The sequence below is a fragment of the Anomaloglossus baeobatrachus genome, chromosome 1 (genome assembly GCF_048569485.1).
Source record: "Anomaloglossus baeobatrachus isolate aAnoBae1 chromosome 1, aAnoBae1.hap1, whole genome shotgun sequence".
NCBI classification, from domain to species: domain Eukaryota; kingdom Metazoa; phylum Chordata; class Amphibia; order Anura; family Aromobatidae; genus Anomaloglossus; species Anomaloglossus baeobatrachus.
In genome coordinates this window covers 352,595,439-352,603,235 of record NC_134353.1, presented here as the reverse complement: position 1 = coordinate 352,603,235, position 7,797 = coordinate 352,595,439, and positions in this window count along the sequence as shown.

Genomic DNA, 7,797 nt, shown 5'->3' with positions numbered 1-7,797 from the left:
TCGCTAGCGATCTTGTTAGCGATGTGAAATTCTAGATCGCAAGTGCGATCTTTCGAAATTGCACATAGGTCATTGTCTGCATGTACGATCTTGAAAGATCGCACTTGCGATCTAGAATTTCACATCGCTAATGAGATCGCTAGCGATGTCGCAGCATGTAAAGTACCCTTTACTAAAGAAACTGTGGATAAAGTTGTTGGACTGCCAAGCATGTCTCCAAACCTAAACCCCATTGAGTATCTGTGGGATATCCTCCATCAGAAAGTGGAGGAGTGCAAGGTCTCTAACATCCCCCAGCTCTGTTGTTTGGTTTAATTTTATCTTGTGAACAGAGCTATAGGGCATTCTTATTACAGATATGTGAATGTGAGAGGTGTACTCACTTTTGTGATATTCTGCCTGCCAATTTTGTCAGAATCGACCAACTATCCAATGTTCATAGGCTTCACAAACAAAGTTCCCTAAGGCTTAAAAACTATAGAGTTGGGCAATGTAGCAAAATTTGAATAATTTAGATTTGCTCAAATTAGGCCTGGAATTGATTTATATAATTTATATTTATTTACTCATATAGCGCCATTAATTCCACAGCGCTTTATATATTTGATGTGAAACAAATGTGCCCCAATTGCCGGTTTAAATAATAGAAAAATAAACCCCATTCACAAGTCCTGTAACTCACACTTGCCACTCCTCTAGCCCTCTCCTTCCGAATTCTATCTTCATCTCGGTAGAAATCACTCTTTGGTGCCTCCAGCATTAAATAGGCCTCACGCAACATCATGATCTGCGTCACACAGTGAGGTCATGACATTGAGTGAGGCTCTGTAAGCACTTGATGTACTGACGAGGAGCAAATATAACAAAAGACTGAAGGTAGTGGAGAAGGCCAGAAGAGGAATGGTTGAGTATCAATGTTGTCCTGACCCTAAATAGAATGGTAATGTCTTTACAAATTTGTAGAAAATTTTATTCTTTTCATATGTATGGAGAAACAATTTGAATTTGTTCCAGAGGAAGTTTTGGTGCTGTTGAAACTGCCCCTCACCTGCTGTGTATGAATACACTCTTACTATAATGCTCTTGGTATATTCAAGAACTTTCCATGATGAAGCACACTGTTAAGTCACCACCAGAGCTCGCTCCTGCAACTTCTGTTTCGATCACCAAGTGATGCTGTGTTCCCACCGTGGACAGTGCTGGTGATGGGAGAGGAGTCCGTGCCAGTGGCTCTGGTGGGCACAGGCTCTGCTCATCCACTAAGCTGGAATTCCCTGGGACCCGCAGTACCACTGGAAGACTGTAGGTGGTGTGTGTCTTCCATCTGATGTTACCACCATTAAGCTACAGCCAATGGGAAGACACCACACCCTTCTAATTCCCCCTCCTTTCTGATAGTTACTGCCAAAGACAGTTTTGAACTCCTGCTTCCTGGTTCCCGCTCTGTTCTGTGTAGAGATTCCTGTGTTTTGACCTCTGTCCATTCTCTGACTACCCTCCTGCCTGCCGTTTTAGTACTTCACTGCCAGGTCCAGATTTGACCTTTGCCTGATTTCCTGATTACGTCTTTGCCTGCCTGATTCTATCTCTGTTAGGCCCCCTTGACACGTCAGTGATTCTGATACGTATGTGCTTCTTTTTAAACGTACCAGAATCACTGACATACGCAGACCCATTATAATCAATGGGTCTGCTCACACATCAGTGATTTTTCACTGAAAGTGTCTCCATGCAGCGTACACCCGTGGCCGTGTTTCTGCACGGAGACAAGTCAGTTTTTTTCTGGCATCACTGATGACCCACGGACCACACTATGGTGTAATCCATGCGTGATCCGTGAAACATGTACCAGAAAATCACGGACATATTAAATATTAAATATTTTCAACTTACCTTGCCTGCGATTCGCTCTGCAACCTCCGCTCTTGGCAGCTCCTGCCTGGCTCATGAATATTCATGAGAGCAGGAATAGCCGACCAGGAAGTAGCTGCAGAGAGCGATGGGCAGATGCTGCAGAGCTGAGGACTTCAGCACCATGGATAGCAGGAGCGAAGGCAGGTGAGTAATGTCCATATGCAATCACAGATCACGGATCACGAATTGCACATGGACAACCTACGTGTGCCATGAATCACGGAACACGGAGGGACATGTGCGTGTTTTACACATCAGTGAAGAACGTCAGTGTTTTTCACTGACGTGTGAAACAGGCCTTATGCATTTACCGGTTCGACCCTGCCGGACTACCACTCTCATCTAGACTGCAGCCTTCCACAGGTAGTGATCTCCAGGGACCTGTGTAATTCAAAATCACTGTATAGGGATTAAAGGGTTTTGGGGTCCTCAGGGTCCTGCTTTGTGAGCGGCTTTCCTCTAGCCTGTCTGTTACACACAAGGGATAACTAATGGTTAGCTTATTTGAGGTTATTATTTCTGAGAAAATCATAGGCCCCAATTCATCAACACCTGCATGAATGTGAGGTGGCTTGTTGAAGTGTGACGCTGATTCACTAAAAGATGTAATTTCAGACAGCAGGAGAAAAGCAGGTTTAAATACCGCGCCAAACCACAGGAGTCCAGATGAAGTTAGTGAATCTCTTTTCTTTATTTTCACAGGTCTACGCGGCCTATGGCTATAGTATTCTCTGAATTTTGTCCTGAGGAAGAGGACGGATATGTCCTTGAAACGCGTAGACCTGTGAAAATTAAGAAAAGAGATTCACTAACTTCATCTGGACTCCTGTGGTTTGGCGCGGTATTTAAACCTGCTTTTCTCCTGCTGTCTGAAATCACTCCGTGTTGCGGGACTGCTGCCTTCCACGTTACTTTCATGCTGTCAAAGGGGTTGTGACTGGCACAACCGCATCAGGTGAGTGTTCCTGCTATACATTCACCTCTCATTGCTATACCGGGTAAGACCCTATTTGCGCCTTTTCTTCCCACAGTTTTTTCGCTCACTAAAAGATGTAGGCATCTTAATGAATCAGCCCTGTTTGAAAAGTGACGTGTGCTTTGCCACAAATTATACTCCAGTCCAACACTGGAGTAAGATTTCTAGTGTAAGTTATGCTACAGCATGAATTAGACAAGTTGTGAGACACACCTCTACATTGCACAACAAATTTATGACTTTTTTTGTACCAGAATTCTGGCATAATCACTTTGATTAATATGGGTCCCAGACTTACATAATTAAGACACCTTTGGGTTATAGGTTATAAACTATATTGACAACAGTATTGAAACACCTACACATTACCCCTTGTGAGACTGTGACCGGGGTTATCTATGACGGCCGGTATGTCTCGCCCCGGTTGTGCTCACTCCATGATAATCCACTATATGGTTAATGCTGTTTTCCCTACAGGCTGAAGGGAGGGATAAACAGATTCAGGAACAAGGGCAGGTGTACCGGGTGTGAGGGTGATCACATCTCCCTGAGTTCTCTGCCGGAAAGGCACATATGTAATATTGTGGACTTTTTCTTTGGAATAAACCGTGTGCTGTGAACCTTGGTGCCTGGATCCCGTGTCTTCTGCAGCGCAGCCGACGACGCTACCTCACATATGGTGGAGAATCGGCGGGCATGACAGCCGGTGAGGTGTAGCATCCATTCCTGGTGACCCAGTAGCACATGTCCTGGATTCGAGCGGCTATACTACAGCCCAAACCCGGCGACGCCATGGAGGACATACTAAAGCATTTGGCTCAGGCTAATGCACAGCAGCAACAGACCAATGCACACCTGCTCCAATCCTTGCAAATGCAGGAAAAAAAATTCCAAGAACAGATGGATCAGGCCAATGCACGTCAGCAGCAATCCTTGCAAGTGCACCAAGAACAGATGGAGCAGGCCAATGCACGTCAGCAGCAAGCCTTGCAATTGCAGGAAAAAAGGCACCAAGAACAGATGGTTCTCCTGGCCAAGTCGATCCGTGCCGGACCGGCAGCAACAACCCCGGGATCGGGTGATGACGGCAGCGTCCGGAAAGCGGTGAGACAAGCGTTGCAAAAGATGACCCCGGGTGATGATGTGGAAGCGTTCCTGGCGGTGTTTGAACGGGTGGCCGAGCGGGAAAAGCTGCCGACCCCGCAGTGGGCTGAGGTATTGTCACCTTATCTGACGGGGGAACCCCAAAAAGCATACCTGGACCTCTGTACCGAGGACGCCATTGACTATGTGACCCTGAAAGCCGAAATACTGGCTCGGTTGGGGGTGAATACCTATGTACGGGCTCAGCGGGTAAATCAGTGGTTCTATGAGGAAGCCAAACCCGTACGCTCCCAGGCCTATGACTTGTTACATCTTGTAAAAAAGTGGTTGCAGCCTGACACTCTGAGCCCGGCGCAAATGGTGGAAAGGGTAGTAGTGGATCGTTTTGTGCGCACTTTACCCGTCACCGTTCAACGGTGGGTCGGACAGGGTGACCCGAGTACCCTGGACCAATTAGTGTCCCTGGTAGAGCGGCATGTGGCTACGCAGGACTTGATACGGGACACTGAGACTTTGCGTACCGCCCGGCGGTTCGGCCCCTCCAAGCCTAGGGCCAAGGACCCACCGCTGACACCGGTGCGGGAGTCCGCTACCGTCCCGTCTGAAGCTGCACCCTCCGTCCCTGAGGTCCGGAAAACTATGTACCCTAAACGACAACTCGTCAAGGGGGTGTCCTTCCCTATTAGATGTTGGCGGTGCCAGCGGGTGGGACATATGGAAGCCCAGTGTCCACTCACCACGGAGCCCATGGATTGTGGGGTTACCCGGCGGGGTTCAATGTATGCTCAGGTGGTGTGTACCGCTGACCTGGTCTACCCAGAGACTGAGCCCCACTTGTGCCAAATTCAGGTGAATGGATGTCCGGTTACAGGCTTGTTGGATTCCGGAAGCTTAGTGACCCTTGTGCGATCAACCCTAAGGGCTAAAGTAAAGGCCACCGGACGTACCGTGGGGGTGGTTTGCATACATGGGGACCGCCGAGACTATCCCACGGGGATAGTCACCATCACAGCACCTTGCGGTCAGGTGCAACATGAGGTGGGACTTATTAATACTCTTCCCTATGATGTGATCCTAGGAAGGGATCTGCCCTATTTTTGGACTTTATGGAAGGGACCTCCTAAGTCCCCTCAGATATTGGTCAGTCCGGGACCTGAGCCCTACAATCCTGAATCCGGGACGCCTGCCGTAGGGGTCCCCATGATAGGGACAGGATGTGAACCTGATAGGTCGCCCCTAGAGGTATTGGCAGGAGAGGCTGAGACGGTCGAGCCCATCCCGGAGTTGGAGGCGTCCCCGGATACGTTTGGGACAGCCCAACTCCAGGACCCTACATTAATACATGCCCGGAGTCGGGTGACAGTAGTTGACGGGGTGGCACAGCTGCCTGGTGCCCAGGTAAGATACCCCCATTTCGCTCTTAAGCAGGATTTACTCTACCGGGTAGATGAAATACGGGGCGTAGGGGTAGAGCAGTTGGTGGTGCCCCAGCCATATCGCCGGCGGGTCCTCGACTTGGCTCATAAACACCTGATGAGTGGTCACCTAGGGGTCAAGAAAACGCAGGAGCGAATATTGCAAAGGTTCTATTGGCCCGGGGTCTTTGGGGAGGTAAAACGGTTCTGCGAAACCTGCCCGGAGTGTCAGCTTACCGCACCCCTGACCCACTTTCGCAGTCCGTTGGTACCGTTACCCATTATAGAAGTCCCTTTTGAACGGATAGGGATGGATCTGGTGGGGCCCCTCGTAAAGTCTGCTCGAGGGCATCAGCATATCCTAGTGATCGTTGACTATGCCACCCGGTATCCAGAGGCGATACCTCTCAGACATACTGCAGCCAAGCTTATAGCTCGGGAGTTGTTTGCTGTGTTCTGCCGGGTGGGGTTGCCCAAGGAGATCCTTACGGATCAGGGGACCCCATTCATGTCTAAAGTGACCAAAGAGCTATGCCGGCTACTCCAGATCAAGCAGTTGCGTACGTCTGTGTATCATCCTCAGACGGATGGTTTAGTGGAACGATTCAATAAAACCCTGAAAACTATGCTCAAAAGGGTGATTTCCAAAGACGGGAAAGACTGGGATATGATGCTTCCCTATTTGATGTTTGCCATACGAGAGGTGCCACAGGCATCCACGGGGTTTTCGCCTTTTGAATTGTTATACGGGCGACATCCCCGGGGATTGTTGGACCTGGCAAAAGAAACCTGGGAGCAGGAGCCCACCCCCCATAAAAGTGTGATTGAACACATTTTGGGTATGCAGAACCGCATAAGCGCGGTCATGCCAATTGTGAAGGAGCATTTACAGGAGGCTCAGGCCGCGCAAAGCGGCCGCTACAATAGACAAGCCGCCGTGCGGACCTTTAATCCCGGGGATCGGGTGTTGGTATTGATTCCCACGGCGGAGAGTAAATTCCTGGCTCAGTGGCAAGGCCCCTACGAGATAAAGGAAAGAGTCGGGGTGGTTAACTACAAAGTATTGCAGCCCGGTAGGCGGAAACCTGAACAAATATACCATGTCAACCTATTAAAACCTTGGCAGGAACGGGAAAACCTGATGGCTGTTTTTTCCCCACCTCCCTCCTCTTCGGGTCGTTCACATCCGGCTCCAGCGACCTCCGGAGGGGACGAACCGGAAGTAAGGATTGGAGAAGCCCTCACCAAGACACAGAGGCGAGAGGCCAGACGGTTGGTTCAGCAGAACCCCGATGTCTTCTCCGAGCTGCCCGGTAGGACCAGTCTGATACGACATGATATTGTCACCGAGCCCCACCTGAAGGTACGCCTGAAGTCATACCGGGTACCGGAGGCTCGACGACAAGCCATATCAGAGGAAGTAAAGTCAATGTTACGCCTGGGGGTCATCGAAAAATCCCGGAGTGAATGGGCTAGTCCGATTGTCCTAATACCAAAACCCGATGGCTCCTTAAGGTTCTGCAATGACTTTAGGAGATTGAACGAAATATCCAAGTTTGATCTCTACCCCATGCCCCGGGTGGATGAGCTGATTGATAGGCTGGGACAGGCGCGATACTTTACCACGCTCGACCTGACCAAGGGGTACTGGCAGGTGCCACTAACGGAGTCCGCCAAGGAGAAAACCGCTTTTGTTACGCCGGAGGGTCTCTTCCACTATGTTGTCTTGCCTTTTGGGTTACATGGCGCTCCAGCCACGTTCCAGAGGTTGATGGACTTAGTGCTGGAACCCCACCAGGCGTATGCTTCAGCGTACCTTGATGACATCATTATTTACAGCTCCGATTGGCAGACCCACTTGGAACAGGTACAAGCGGTGGTGGACGCGCTTCGAACAGCCGGATTGACAGCCAATCCCAAGAAATGTGCGTTGGGACTCACGGAAGCCCGCTACTTGGGCTACGTAATAGGCCAAGGAGTGATTAAGCCCCAAATTAACAAAGTGGAGGCGATCCAGAAGTGGCCTAGACCCCTGACCACGAAGCAGGTTAGGGCCTTCCTGGGTATCGTGGGGTACTACAGGAGGTTTGTAAAAGATTTTGCGGGACTATCAGCCCCCTTGACGGACCTTCTCAAAGGCAAGAAGTCCGTCATGGTGCGCTGGACTCCGCAGGCCGAGGACTCCTTCCGGGCCCTGAAGGAGGTCCTGTGCGGACAGCCCGTTCTTGTAAACCCTGATTTCCGGAAAGAGTTCATAGTACAGACTGACGCCTCGGAGGTCGGCCTGGGGGCAGTGCTGTCTCAGGTGGTTCAGGGGGTGGAACACCCCGTCACCTTCTTAAGTAGGAAGCTCACCCCTCCCGAGCGGAATTATAGCGTAGTGGAGAA